The sequence below is a fragment of the Pelobates fuscus genome, chromosome 3 (assembly GCF_036172605.1).
Source record: "Pelobates fuscus isolate aPelFus1 chromosome 3, aPelFus1.pri, whole genome shotgun sequence".
NCBI classification, from domain to species: domain Eukaryota; kingdom Metazoa; phylum Chordata; class Amphibia; order Anura; family Pelobatidae; genus Pelobates; species Pelobates fuscus.
The window spans coordinates 109,097,708-109,112,984 of record NC_086319.1 but is presented as its reverse complement, the minus strand read 5'-3'; positions in this window follow the sequence as shown (position 1 = coordinate 109,112,984).

Sequence of the window (15,277 nt, the reverse complement as noted above, 5' to 3'; positions counted from 1 at the left end):
CAAGGATAATAAACAAATAAACAAACAGATTAAAAAAAAAAATCAAATATACTGGAAAATATTATGAGAGAAAATAATTTGCTAGATATATGGCGAGTCTACCATGCAGGCGAAAAATGATTTTACATACCTTTCTAGAGTACATCACTCATTATCTAGAATTGATCAGGTCTTGTGAGAGTATAGTTTAGTAGAACAGACTCAAAAATCTATAATGAAAGAGTATCCATGGGCGGATCATAGTTATAATCTGTTTGTATTAAAAGACAAAATTAAATATAAACCATTTAGTACTTGGTGTCTGGACGATAGTATCCTCTATAAGGTCAGAATCAAATAAAAAAGCTAATAGAATTATATATATATATATATATATATATATATATATATTAATTCTTTATTTTATTTGTGCATAGTTTGAACAATCATGTTTGCACTGCCACAATAGCTGGTGCAAGCAAGTACGGAAACATACATTAACATAGGTATGGCATTGAAATACATAGCACTGTTTTTTTTTTTATATATATTCAAGATAGGAAACATGTTAACGATTGACATACAGGCTTGAGATGCCATGACGGCAGTGACAGTCATAGTGTGAACATTCATCAAGATACTTTGTCATGTCATATGAGGAAAGTGCACATTTTATAGGTATGATAAAACAGGCTTAACTGTGGATCTGAATATAAGATCTGAGTGATTACAAGTTTAAAGAAAAGTAAGGTATTGCTTGAAGCATGGTATATGCTAGGTAGGAGCTAAGTAATGTTAAGAGAAATATAGTATAACATGCTCGGATTAACACTGGATATATTATGCCCCTGGCCCTCGGCATCAATTATACGTGCATGACAAAATGGGACTCCCTGCATTACAACTGTGGCTAGCTGTGGTGTAAGAAAATTACTCTTGCCACGTGGGTAATAAAATTAAAGCAAAATAAAACAATGGAGCATAATAATTGCCCTGTGTGCCTGCTTGGCCAACTGTTGTAAGTGTCATGCTAGGCTGGCTGAAGATAATGCTGCTGTGTGTGACCTAGTATGGAGGGAGGCCTATGGCCGAGGCAGACTCTGCTTTTGTGACTAACCAATGCCCATTTGTGGCTGTATATAGTCCTGGCCTGTGGAGTGCTTTTTTGAAATTATAGGTAAATACAAGAAGTATCCGTACACATCTGAAGTGATATAATTAGTGCCCTATTGTCATAGATATGACCTGTGTGTTCGGGCGTGTATGTGTGACAGAGTTTGTGTATCGCTCAGGTGTGTAAGGTGACAAGTTTTCTGTGATATGGTACACGCTTATAAACAGGGAGTATGAGAAGGGTAGTGGGGCTCAAGAGAGTGCCCGGCAGCAGGCTTATCAATATGTGAGTAGCAGGTGACATGGCCCTGTGTGGACAGCACAACATGGTACATTTAGGCTAAGATTGACATACAATTGCTGAACTTGGGCGAAAAAGACAAGAAAGATAATACACATTTAAACGTTGAAGGTTACTTAAGTGATAAGCCAGTCTCAGTTGTGGAGGCTGTGGTAGGGTCTGGGCAGCGTCCTTAGCAGCAGAGGCAATGTGTAAGGGCCTCTACCCTCTCCTGGGGTGTGGGTGCCCTGTCAGCCTATGCCTCGTTTATAAGAGGGCTTTGTAGATGCTTGAGTGTCCCGCAGGGGTCGAGCAATTGTGGCTGCCGTCGTTTTCCTCGGCCACCTGTCTTGACGCAGATCTGTCCTGATGTTGCTGGCATACGGTGTTTTCGGCCAGGTTGATGGCAGTGGCTGCGCTCGATGCTGTGTGGTAGGCCCGCTTGCTGGTGGTAGCGTTGTGGTTCTCTGCCATGCATTGGGTCCGGTGAGGGCCCTTGGGCCCTTTCGGGCTGGCCTCACTGTATGGCTCTGGTGTGTTGGTTTGCGTGCGCGTGGGTGAGGCCTTCGTCTGCGGCGCCATCTTTGAGATTGTGCCCAGTGGTTGCCAAAGTGGCTGTAGCAGGGGTCTTTGAGTTTTCTGCCAGGTGAGTTCGCCGGGTCCACAGTCTGTTGCTGTCTGCTCTCCAGGCTCGCCCAGAAGGTGTCGATTATGGCTTCAAGTCGTGCCCAGGTGAGGTGCCATATTGTGCCGCTGTGTTCACACGTGGCGTCCGCCATTGTATGATGCCCTGCTTTCGCGGGCGACCTGCTGGGTTTCATTTTCTGTGTTTGGATGAGCCTTGGTGCCAGGGGTGGTTGGAATGGGATCACCCCCACCGGTCCTGAGGGGGGGGAGCGGGTATGCAATAGCTCGGTACCTCCAGTCTATGCATGAATTTTTTTAATACTTCATAAACCCCCCTTTTTGAGCAATGGGATATTATATATGAACCAAAAGTCTTTTTAATACAAAAATTTTTGTGTTTATACATATTGATTCTTTTTTTATTATTTTGGATCATTTTTTAATTATGTTTATTAATATATATACAAAAGGATGATCAAATAAGTGATATCAATGACTAATACTGTTCTTTATATCTTATGCCCTTAACCAAGATGGCCGCCTTACTATTATCATTAGTATGGAGAGATGAGATACGCTCACTCTCCATACTCTTTTTTCTTAATTTGAAGCTGGCCACAAATAGGAAGCGATTTGGAACGGAATGCACGTCGCATTATGGGCGTTACGTGCGTTCCAGCGTCATATTAGCATTCATTGCCGATATGCCGGTCTCCAGGAAGACGCGAGCACCGCGTCATTTCCGGTATGACTCGAGTGCCGCGTCACTTCCGTTGCGCCGTATGCGTTCCACCGGCACCCGGAACCAGGAAGAAGATACACACCAGACGGAAATCTGCCAATTTACCAACATATAAAAACGGATCTGAGAGGAGGTTACACCACACTTCTGAAGAAGCCTTATCAGGCAAAACGTGTCAAGTGGGACATTTATCTTTTATACCTTTTATGGTTTTTTGTTTATATTTTGTTTATATTAAATTATACTTTTAAAGTTACTTTTTATATTCATTTTCTTTACCTCCTGGATCCAGTATATCCTTGGTGGGGATTATACCACCTAAGCTGATCATACTAGAGCAAGTTACATGCTCTAGCAATTGTAAGTACAATACTATCCATTACTTATACTATTACTGGTACTTACTTCACCATTGGCTGCTATTTCCTTTTTTTGCATATACCACGCATATTGCACTTTGGAAGCACCTGTACGTACCACAACAACATATCCTAGCGCTTCACAGCTGAGCTCTGTTATAGCTCGTCCAAGCGCTTCACAGCTGAGCTCTGTTATAGCTCGTATAAATGTGAGTGGATTATATATAGCTATACTCACCATCGCTAAAATTTTAACTACTGTATTGCACTATTGTCTTTTATTCTCTGTTTTATTCCGAGGTTCGGTTTCTTCTGGATATACTTGAGAACATATGTATGTATATTTTGCACATATAAAATACTAGGCGCGGGATACACATTCCTTTTGTTTCTGAACATAACAAAATAATCTGAGGATACACAAAAAGCTAAATATTTGAAAGAAACAAAATTGTTTAAAATAACACAGGAACAAAACAATAACATGAACGCCTCTATTACTAAACTAGAATATACATAGTTACATAGTTACATAGCTGAAAAGAGACTTGCGTCCATCAAGTTCAGCCTTCCTCACATTTGTTTTTTTGCTGTTGATCCAAAAGAAGGCAAAAAAAAACAGTTTGAAGCACAATTTTGCAACAAGCTTGGAAATAAACCCAGAATGACAGTCAGATTTATCCTTGGATCAAGCAGTTATTACCCTACATTGAAAGATTATATCCTTGAATATTCTGTTTTTGCAAGTATGCATATAGTAGCTGTTTGAACATCTGTATGGACTAAAACCACTTCTTCAGGCAGAGAATTCCACATCCTGATTGTTCTTACAGTAAAAAAAACCTTTCCTTTGCTTTAGACAAAATCTTCTTTCTTCCAGCCTAAACGCATGGCCTCGTGTTCTATGTAAAGTCCGGTTTGTGAATAGATTTCCACACAATGGTTTGTGTTGGCCCCGAATATATTTGTATAATGTTATCATATCCCCTCTCAGGCGAAGTTTTTCTAAACTAAATAGGTTTAACCCCTTAAGGACCATACTTCTGGAATAAAAGGGAATCATGACGTGTCACACACGTCATGTGTCCTTAAGGGGTTAAATTTGTAAACCTTTCTTCATAGCTGATATGTTCCATTCCTTTTATTAATTTTGTAGCCCGCCTCTGCACTTTTTCTAGTGCCATAATATCCTTCTTTAGAACAGGTGCCCAAAATTGCACAGCATATTCAATATGTGGTCTTACCAGTGATTTATAAAGAGGCAAAATAAAATATTCTCGTCCCGAGAATGAATGCCCTTTTTCATGCATGACAATACCTTACTGGCCTTGGCCGCTGCTGATTGACATTGCACATTGTTGCATAGTTTGTTGTCTATAACAATTCCCAAGTCCTTTTCGTGTGTTGTTATCCCTAATTTGCTTCCATTAAGGGTATACGTTGCTTGTGTATTCTTTACGCCGTAGTGCATGACTTTGCATTTTTCAACATTAAATTTCATCTGCCATTTGAGTGCCCAGTCCTCCAGTCTATCTAAATCCTTCTGCAGCAAGGTAATATCTTGCTCACATTGTATTATTTTACAAAGTTTTGTGTCATCTGCAGACACTGAAACATGACTTTCAATGCTGTCTTCAAGATCATTTATAAACATGTTAAAGAGAAGGGGTCCCAGAACAGACCCCTGATGGACACCACTTGCCACCTCTGTCCAGCTTGAAAATTTACCATTAACGACAACTCTTTGTACTCTGTTTTTAAGCCAATGTTCTACCCAAGAACAAGCATTTTCATCGAGACCGATTTCCTTGAGTTTGAACACTAATCTATTGTGTGGAACTGTATCAAATGCCTTGGCAAAATCCAAATAGATCACATCCACTGCAACACCCTGATCTCTACTTCTACTTACTTCTTCATAGAACGCAATCAAGTTAGTTTGACATGACCTGTGCTTCATAAAACCGTGATGATTTTTGCTGATAACCATGTTCTTCTCAAGGAATTCTTGAATATTATCCCTTAATAACCTTTCAAATATTTTACCAGCCACAGAAGTTAAGCTCACAGGTCTATAATTTCCAGGCAAGGATTTTGCACCCGTTTTGAATATAGGAACCACATCTGCCTTCCTCCAATCCTCCGGAACACTTCCTGAAAAAAAAAATCTTGAAAGATTAAAAACAGAGGTTCACTTATTTCTACACTTAGTTCCTTAAGCTGAGCTACTAGTCCCTCTGTCCCAATTTATGTCCGGGTTGTTAAAATCTCCAATAATTAAAGTGTTACCCAGATTTGCAGCTTTCTCAATTTGCACAAACAGCTGTTGTTCCTCGTCAATATTAACATTAGGTGGTTTATAACATATCCCAACCAATAGTTGGTTTCCCTTCTTTTCCCCCAAGCAGATATTTACCCATAAAGCTTCCACATTTTCCTCATCGCATTCCATTTGCTTAAGATTTGGCTTTAAATCATGGTTGACGTACAAACATACCCCACCACCCTTCTTGTTTTTCCTATCCTTCCTAAATAACATGTACCCATTTAAGTTAACTGCCCAGTCATGTGTCTCATCCCACCATTTTTCAGTTATGCCTATTATATCATATTGTTTAGTGTATGCTAATGCCTCTAGTTCCCCCATTTTGTTATTTAGGCTCCTTGCATTAGTAAGCATACATTTAATATCATGCGTCACTTGTATATTTTGTGAATTATCAACATTACATAGCTTCTCTGTTCTGAGCTCGCCCCTTCCCATCATCTCCACCCCCCTTATACTGTGCTAAAGTCCATCTCCTTTCTGTCCTATCTCCATTTTGTAGATAGCTATTGAAAGTTTAGCTATTGAAATTAGCTATTGAAAGGTTAGTTAAGTTTAAGACCCCTGGCCCAGATGGGATGACCAACAATTTTTATAAAATCTATAAACCTATATTATGTGAACATTTAGCAAATGCTTATAATGAGATTGTAGAAAAAGGCAAAAGAAATGCTTTATGCAAATATAATACCGATTCTCAAAAAAGAGAAAGATCCCCTGGAACCTAAGAATTATCACCCAATCTCTCTAATAAATGTAGAGTCCAAGCTGTTCTCAGCAACTTTAGCTCAGAATAATTATTAAGAATATTAAGAATATTAATTCTTATTATTAAGAATTTAAGAATATTTTACCCAGTCTAATTCATGAAGACCAGATCGGTTTTGTTCCCACTAGACAGGCTAGTGCTAATACGAGACGTTTGATTAATATTTTGGACTGGGAAGAGAGATCGGGGGCACCCCTTCTGACCCTGTCATTGGATTCAGAAAAGGCCATTGGCAGGGTCGGATGGGGATATATATTTGAGGTCTTGGAGTCTATGACCTCAACAATTAAGACCATATACTAAGAACCAATTACCAGGGCGGTGGGTACGGATTTCTGTTCTGACTGGTTTACTTTGGGAAATGCCAGACGTCAGAATGCCCGCTTTCGCCAATATTTTATATACTATCCATGGAGCCCCTGGCAGCTAGGATAAGGTCAAGCCCATATATCAGGAGGATACCAGTACTTTCAAAAGATCTTTCTTACTAGAAATGTATAGTTTTACAAAAGCCAAGGGGAGTTTCGATTAACTAGGTATAATACCTTAAGATAGAACAAATAAAATTGTGGAAGAGAATGTTTTGAAATTGATTAGAGCAACAAATTTAACGTGAAAAAAAAATGGAATAATATATTTTTAAGTTGAACAGGTAAAATCAATAGCATTAACGCTTATATTGTCCCCAAATGGACATACTTTTTTAAAATGATTCCCCTAAAAATACCAGATAGCTGGTAAGATATTGTCCAGAGAAATTTCAGAAATAATGTTTGGAGGTGGAAGAGACCAAGCATTAATCTTGATCAAATGACAAACAGCCCTAGAAAATGTGGCATGAATTTCCTTAACATTTAAAAACATTATGAGGCAAGGGGGAGAGGAAAAAAAAATTGCTACTCTTATCTCTACTTTTCCAAAATGTATTGAACCGTTATTTCCCATTAACGTATTCCTGTGCAAACCTAATTAGGCAATAGTGGTTATAGCATTCCCATTCCCTCCCACTTACTTCGACTCTCTTGAGCCTATTAATGAGAAGTGTTGCATTACAATTATACTATATACACATACTGGTGATTTGTATTGGATATACGGAAAATGTGACTAAGCTTTTCTCTACCAATTTGTATAATACGTGAAATATAAAATATATTGCCTAATAGAACAATATGCCTTGTATGGTTTATATATTGATAACCATTGACAATCTTTAATTTCTATTGTGCCACCTTAACTAAAACTTATTATACATTTTGAAAATGTGTTCATCATAAGTGTTATTTCTTTAGTGTACATATTCAATTAGGAGAGAAAAAAAAACATTTATTTCTCTTAACTCTGTCTTACCATTAATATTATAAAATAAATTGAACCACTACATCCCATTATCATAATTCTGTGCAAACCTAATAGGGCTTATAGAAAATATAATTTCCCATGCGCTCACCCTGTCTTCCCCTCTCTTGAACCTACTAATAAGAAGTGTTGCATTACAATTATATGAACATAATAATAATTGGATCTGTGTTGGATCTGTAGTGAACATACTCAAATGTTATCAATATTCGAGAGAGAAAAATAAAAAAACTGTATCTCTTTTTATTTTAATTTTTTTATTTCATATGCAGAATTTTAGCAGACATAGAACAGATTTGAAAAGTTAGTGCACTGTTGCCTACGCAGAGGCATAGTATGTCAAACAAAGGTAAGGCTTATTACACATTTTATAGCAATTCCGACCTAGGTAATGATGGGCAATTCATAACATTTGATAGAGAACAGGTTACCCATGCAGGGGTAGTAGTATATATTTGGTAGATGGCTTGAAATGCAGGGTTGGTACATCAGTAGCCTTGCAGCATTAGCCTACACAGAGGCTTATAACGTATGATCCCTGTGATTATTGAGACCGGCATTTTTATTTTTTATTATACCCTTTTTTTAAATGTTTTATTTATTTAGCGAATTGTGTATGTAGTTTCTTATAGGGCATAGCAGCTGTGGTGATATTGCTTTACGATATATTGCGTAGTGGTTGCTATTGCGTACATTCCATTGGGAATTGGTTAGCAGATGTTAGAGTGCTATATAATGTATCTAGGTCAGTTTTCGTAGAGGTTTAAAGCAGTACATCTCTGTTGGTTGCCTTGTAGGAGCATCTATGCTCAGTACCCGTCTCGTGGTGCCCTCATGTTATTTCTCTTGGTTCGAGGCTGTCACCGGGTTGGGGTCAGTCGGGCTATCTGTGTGCCTTTGTGTGGTTGTGGGTGCAGGGGGTGTGTTCTTGTGTGTGTGCCTCTGGTGGTGTTAGTTTAGTAGTTTGGGGGTTAATGGCTTATGGCCACGGTTGGTGGGAGACTCGTTTGGCATGTTTCTATGGGTAGTGTCAGCCCCCCTTTATCTGGTGTGGTGTCCTGGTCCTTGAGTCTGGTCTCGTTCATCCTTCCCGTTCGGGGTTCAGTGTTGGTTCAGGGCAGGTTCGGGTCTTGACTCATAGGATAGTGTGCACATTGGGGGTGCTGAGGTGGCATGTGGTTGTGTACGGGGGGTCTTGGGTGTCCTCCCTCCTCCTCTCCGCTTAAGTGCGGTGTTGTCTCTTGTGTCTTGTGCAGGTAAGGTCGGTGGGGGTGGGTCGGGTGTTCTGTCCAGGTGTTGTTGGGCCCGTTATAAGCTGGTTTGGTCATTATAGTTGGCTTTTGTCTAGATCAGGGCTTGTCAGTGGTGCATCATGGTGATGGGTCCATGTTGTGTTGTGTGTGGTGAGGTGCGTCTGGTGGGGGTGGTATGTGGTCCAGGTGTTAGGCGTGTATGGTTGGTGAAGGGTGTGGGGGGGGTATGTCACGTTCCTGGGGGGTGTTTAGGGACGGGGCCCCTCCTCGGTTCAGTCTGTTGCAGGTGCTTCCGTTTCTGTCTTCGTGTGTCGCTGCCTTGGTCTCAGGTGTCCTGTATCCAGGTGTGTGTGCAGTAATCTCCTGGTCTGCGGAGTGTGTCGCCCTGCGATCTGTAGGCCCTAAACCGTCGTTGTCTGTTGAGTTCGTCCTTGTGGTCCTGGATTTTGTCTAGTGGTTAGCCATTGCAGCCAATGGAACCATGTCTTCAAGTACGTCTGGGGTCTTCCTTTTGCTGTCAAGATCATTTCCTCTATGTCTTCTACCCTCATTATCCAGTGCGTCAGGGTTGGTATTGTGGGTTTTTTCCAATGTTGGGAATGTTGGGATCAGGCTACGTGCCGCGTTCACTAGGTATGGGGTGATCGTTTTTTTGTAGGCGGGGGGCTGTAGGGGTGTCAGTTGTAGTAGGTAGTTTTCTGGCGTGAGTTCTATGGCGTTGTCTGTGAGCGCTGTAACCACCTGGTGTATTTCGTGCCAGAAAAGTTTGATCCGCGAGCATGTCCACCAGATTTGGTATAGCGTGCCCAGTTCGGTTCCGCATCTCCAACATTCTAGTGTGCTCGTGTTATACATAGTAGCGAGTTTCTCTGGTGTTTTATACCAGTGCGATATCATTTTGTATCCCGATTCTTGGTATCTGGTGCTTATGGAGGTTTTGTGTGTCATAGTGAATGCTGTGGTCCATTGGTCTTGGGTCAGCGGATGCCCAAGGTCTCTTTCCCAATATCTGGTAAAGTAGGGAAGTAGAGTGTCTCCCTGTGGCGAGTTTAACAGTCATTACAGGAGTGATATGGCGTGCGGTGTAGGGGCGTCTTGCGTACAAATAGCCTCAAATGTGGTCAGGGGTCTGGTTGCCGAGGGTAGGTTGGGGATTCGCTTCAGTGCGCTCACCAATTGAAGATATCAAATTTAGTCATTTGGTCAGAAGGGGTGGGTGTGGGCATTTCCGTTAATGGGGGAATGGTCCCATCCATTAGGATGTGTTGTAGCCTGCACAGGGATGGTAGACCCAGGTTAGTCATGGTCTGGGAGTTGTTGATCATGTTGAATTGCGTTGTGCCCGAGAGTTGGTATAGAGGGGATACAGGTGGGGCAAGGTCTAGATTTCCTGCCATCAGTGTGGCCGCCGTCGTGGGGTATCTAGTGTCATGTCTTCTCATCTGGCCTGGTAGTTGCCACGGGAGCGAGCACAGCGGGTCTTGTGAAAAGCTGGCTTCTATGGCTATCCAGAGTTTGTCTTTTGTCCCCAGGGTCTTTTCGGCTATGCGTTATAGATAGGGGGTCTGGTGGTACTTAATCAGGTCCGGGAGTCCCAGTCCGCCCTGCGGTTTGGCTTTTGTAAGGATGTCGTATTTTATCCTGGCCGGTCGGTTCCGCCAGACATATTACGTTAAGGCTTTGCGAGCCTGGACCAGGAAGGATTGCGGGATAAGTATTGGGAGCGTTTGGAGCACATATAGGAAGCGCGGAAGGACGTTCATTTTAAGAACGTTTACTCTGCCGAGCCAGGTAATGTGTGGTACGTCCCATTCTGCTAGGTCTTTCCAGTACGCGTTCCAGGAAGGGGGAGTAGGTTTGCCTGAACAGGTGGGAGGGGTCCACAGTGAGCCATATGCCTAAATATTTGAGTTCGTCCTTGCGCCAATGGAGCTGGAATCGTGCTTTAAGGGTCGTGATCAGGGTGCGGTCGCATCCCAGGTGTAGGATCTCCGACTTGGAGTAATTAATGCGGATGTTGGATAGTAAGCCGTACTTTTCGAATTTCTGCATTATAGCCGGGAGTGACGTTTGCGGGTCTCGGACCGTGAACATCAGATCATCGGCGTAGGCTGAGATTTTGCTTTCCCCCCATTTTCCTTTTATGCCCCCGATATCCAGTCTGGTGCGGATCGCATTCAGGAAGGGTTCGAGAGGGGGCAGCCCTGCCGGTTGACATTGTGTATCTGAAATGGTGTAGATAATGTGCTGTTCACCTAGACTTGTGCGGACGGTCCATTGTATAGAGCTTCTATCCACCTCCTCATGTTCGGTCCTAGGTGTTGTAGCGTTGCGAAGAGGAAGGTCCAATCTACCCTGTCGAACGCCTTCTCCGCGTCCGTGGAGTTTAGGAGTGCGGGCGTTTGCTCTTGGCCGCCTGTATCAAGTTAATTACTTTGGTGGTATTGTCTCTGGCTTCTCTATTGCTGATTAACCCTACCTGGTCTGGGTGGATCAATTGTTGCAGGGAGTCAGAGTGCCAGAACCTTCGCAAATAGTTTCAGGTCGGCGTTCAACAGGGAGATTGGCCTGTAGCTCGGGCAAGCTGTGGGGTCTTTGCCTTCTTTGGGTTGCACCACTATGTGCGCTCTCAGGGTGTTGTGGTCGAGGGCCCCCCCTCTTTTGAGTGCGTTAAGCATGTTTAGTAGGTGTGGGATCAGTGAGTCGCGGTATGTTCTGTAGTATTTGATTGTGAAGCCGTCTGGACCTGGAATTTCCCATTTTTGGCCATTTTCAGGGCCTGTGATATTTCTTCTGCTGTGATCGGCTCCTCCATGGCGTCGGCCGTGTCTGTGTACTTCATGTTGGTGAGGTATTTGGTGAGGTACTCGTTTCGTTTTAGGGTCTTGGTGGTGTCCGGCCCCTCCCTGGCGTCGTCCTGACTGTGGAGGTTGTATAGTGCTTCGTAGTGAGTGAGGAATCCATCCACTATCGATTTCGGTGTGTGGTGGGTGGTACCAGGTGAGTATGTATCATCGTCCATGGTGGACTTATGTTGCTTCTCCATGTCTGCCACCTTTCCTGCAAGTTCAGCGGTTTCTTGGGTGCATTGTCGGTTGCGCTGCGCACCATGTCTGATCAGGACGCCCCTGATCATTCATTTGTGTGCTTCCCAGAGCTTATCCGGGGGGGAGTCCGGCGTCCTGTTTGTTTGGAATAATTGGTCTATGTGTGTTTTCACCTCTTGTTGAATTAGGGGGTCTTCTAGTAGTGATTCGTTCAGTCTACAATTCCAGTGTTTCTGGAACGGAGTTGGTGAGGTGAGTGTGATGATGATCGGGGCATGGTTCGACCAGGTCATGGGGGTTATCGTTGCTGTAAGGAGGTCGTCCAGGTGGCAGTGGTGGAGGAACAGATAGTCAATTCGCGAATATGGATTGTGGGGAGGGGAGAAGAAGGTGTAATCTTTCTCTTGGTAGTGTAGGGCATGCCAGCAATCTGACAGCTGGAGTTCGTGTAGGGTGGCTTTCATGCCCCAGAGGACATGGCTCAGGAGGGTCGAGTGGCCTGTTGAGGTGTCCAGTTTAGGTTCTAGCGGTGCATTGAAGTCTCCTCCGAGGATTAATTTGCCATCACTGAAGGAGTCTAGCAATGCAAGGGTTTTCCCTAGGAAGGATTTTTGTCCCTTGTTCGGGATGTATAAGTTGGCGAACGTGAATCGCGTGTTGTGTATAGTACCTTTCAGGAAGAGAAATCTGCCTCCTGGGTCCGCGAGCTCCTCTTCTTTGTGGAACGGTATGCCCACCGCGAAGAGTATTGTTACACCTTTGGTGTTGGAGTCTGGATTGGTGGCATGGAAGCTCAGTGGGTAGTGTTTATTTGAGAATCTGGGGTGTTTGGCTTTTTGAAAGTGCGTTTCTTGGAAGAACTCAGTGGAAATGTGCAGGGATTTCAGTTCTCTCAGTGCCCTTGCTCATTTCTGTGGGGAGTTGAGTCCTTTGGCGTTGATCGTGTAGATTCTGAGGTCCGATTGGGTTGTCTTCTTGTGTCTGCGGTGGGGTGTAACCGGGGAGGAGCCATGGTTGCGCAAGCGGGTGCGTGGGCCAGCCCCGATGCCCTTTGTTCAGGGGGGTGGGGGCGTGTGGTCTTGGGGGGGCTCTCCCACATGCATCCGGCGGGCCCCCTCTGGTGGTCTCCGCCGGGGGCACGCGGGGAGCGTTGTGTGTTGGTGCGGGAGTGTGGTGTGTTTTAAGTGTGTGTGCTGAGTGTTAAGAGGACTTGAGTGCCGATTGTCTGGTGTGGAATGCTTCTCCCTGACTGTCTTTCCTTACTGTGTTCGAGATAGGCGTTAGGGGAGGTGGTTGGGGCGTCGGGTAGTCGTGGGTTGGTCGGAGTTCCGAGTAGCTTTTGCTAGGTATTTCCCCTTGTCTGTTTCTCCCTGTGTCTGCGGAAGCTGCAGTTGTGTTAATTGTGTGCATGGGGCGTAGTGGGCGGGTATGAGGTGCGCGTGGGAGGTTTAGAGTGAGTTTGGGGTGGTCTGGATCTTGGTCGTCCAATGTGTAATGTGTAATGTCTCCCTTTGTCTGTGTCCCTCTTCTGCGTCGAGAGTGGGGACAGTAGACATGGTAAACAGGGGTGGTCTTCCTCTAGGGTGGGGGTTCACGTGGGGGTTGTGGGTCCAGTGAGCTCGCCCTGTGGGAGGGCAGTAACCCGTGGGAGGCGAGTCTCTGCACTCTGGCAAAGTCAGTGGGTTGTCGGTTCGAACAAGTGTTGGAAGTGTCCGAGCCCAGCCGTCAGGGCGCGTACAGTTAGTATAGAGACCTTAAGTAGCCAGTAGTAACACAATTTGTGCAACAACGGTTGCATTGAACCTTAACATTTAGCAATTAGTAACCATTTATCTAGGCAGTGTCAGTATAAACATTTAGCGATAAAGATCCATGTTAACCTTAACATTTAGCAATTAGTAACCATTTATCTAGGCATTGTCAGTTTTTTTTTTAGTTTTTTTTTTTAAACATATTTTGACTGACTTACTAAAAAAGATAAATACAACTTTCACACATTCATTCATACTTTCAGACTGACAGATAGATCATTCCCAGCTAGTCTTCGTCATTCAGGAGTAAAGAGAAAAAAAAGAACATAATGATTGTGCATATTGTTCCTACAATATGGGCCGGGGTTTAATAAACGGGAAGGCCTTATTGTTTAGGATGAACACCATTGAGTCTTGTATTGTTTTGCATTGATATAAATTGATATGAATAACTATCTCTGGTTGTTCCTTTAGATAAATTAAGTATTATAGTCTTGTCTAATAAGACATCTTGGAAAGGGACAACCAATGATCGTCTGAGACTATATCAATGATATTATACATGAAAGTAGTAGATAATAGTAGGTCAGACCCGAGGTTCCCTTTCCTCTTAACAATAGGGTATACAAGTGTAGTAAAATTACCCGTTTTTTCACCACCTTTGGTTCATTACATTACTGTTATAATTAACAAATAGTGGAGGTTACCCATTTTCAAACATAGATTAAAATTGGATTATAAAAACATAAGGGGATTGCCCATTTTTTCATCACCGTTAGATCATTACAATGCTTTTATAGTTTACAAGTGATAGGGGGCTACCCTTTCTCATTAATAGATTGATATAACTTTGTTTAGCCACAATTTGTAAATACCTTTTTTAAGCGTTGAGCTCGAATTATTATTAGTAAGATTATTTTCCATCGTGAGTTGGTATTTGATTTGATTAATAAGATGTATTTTTTGAAAGGGAATAGATGATTTCCAGTTTCTAGCAATTATAATTTTGGCAGCCACAAAACAATGAGATGCTATACATTTAATTTCTTGTGTATCCAAATTCCAGTTATAATGTAGTATCGCTACAGCTGGATTTTGATCCAATCTTTTATGAGACAGCTCATACAAAACATCGTAGGTCCATGACCATAATCTCTTTACAATCGGACATTCCCACCAGGTATGTATATATGTCCCAGCAGACGACCCACACCTCCAACATATATTCTGTAAATGTGGGTACATCTTTGATAGTCTAGATGGAGTGTAGTACCATTTATATATTAACTTAAAATGGCATTCTACCAAATTTATACCATGTATATATTTTGTTAAGTAAGAGATAGATGTACACCATTGTTTTTCTGATATTGATATGTCTAATTCTTTTTCCCAGTAATCTATGATTTTTAAAGGTGTCTGACCCGTTTCTTTTAACAGGACATTCGCCAATGATGTAACTCTTTTCTTAGATCTATTACAAAATATGATTTCCAATTGATTAGAAATTGTAGATTTTTTCTCAATAATAGAGGAGTGTAAGTAATGTTTAATCCTTAAATAGGTGAAGATTTCTCTAGATGGTAATTTATAGGAATCTACGATGTGTTGAAATGATATCAATCTATTTTCGCTCATAATATCAGAAACAGTATCTATACCGTGTTCAGAC